The following is a 520-nucleotide window of genomic DNA, read 5'->3' as shown; positions in this document are numbered from 1 at the left end:
CTAGGCGTCCTGGGACAATTTTGATGGTTGCACTAGGCCGGGAATGGGAAGGAAAGTTGAGCTGTGCAAAAAAACCAGGTTTGGGGAGCTTTTTAAAAAATCTCGTTGTTTTGAATGGAACAATCTTCCTATAGTAGGGTTAGGGATTTCCACAAGGCTAGGGTTAGGTTTAGAAAAACTAGGTGTCCAGGGACAATGTCGATGGTTGCATCACGCCGGGAATGGGAAGGAAAGTTGAGCTGTGCAAAAAAACCAACTCTGGGAGTGCCCTTAAAAAATGGCATTGTTTTCAATGGAACAATCGCCCTATATTAGGGTTAGGGATTTTCACCAGGCTGGGGTTAGGATTAGAAAAACTAGCTGTCCTGGGACAATTTTGATCGTTGCATTGGGCTGGGAATGGGAAGACATGTTGAGCTGAGCAAAAAAACCAAGTTTGGGAGGCTTTTTAAACAATCGCACTATTATGAATGGAACAATCGCCCTATATTAGGGTTAGGGATTTTCACCAGGCTAGGGT

The sequence above is a fragment of the Varanus komodoensis genome, unplaced genomic scaffold (genome assembly GCF_004798865.1).
Source record: "Varanus komodoensis strain SLA01 unplaced genomic scaffold, ASM479886v1 scaffold2604, whole genome shotgun sequence".
NCBI lineage: Eukaryota > Metazoa > Chordata > Lepidosauria > Squamata > Varanidae > Varanus > Varanus komodoensis.
Note: the sequence above shows the minus strand (reverse complement) of the source record.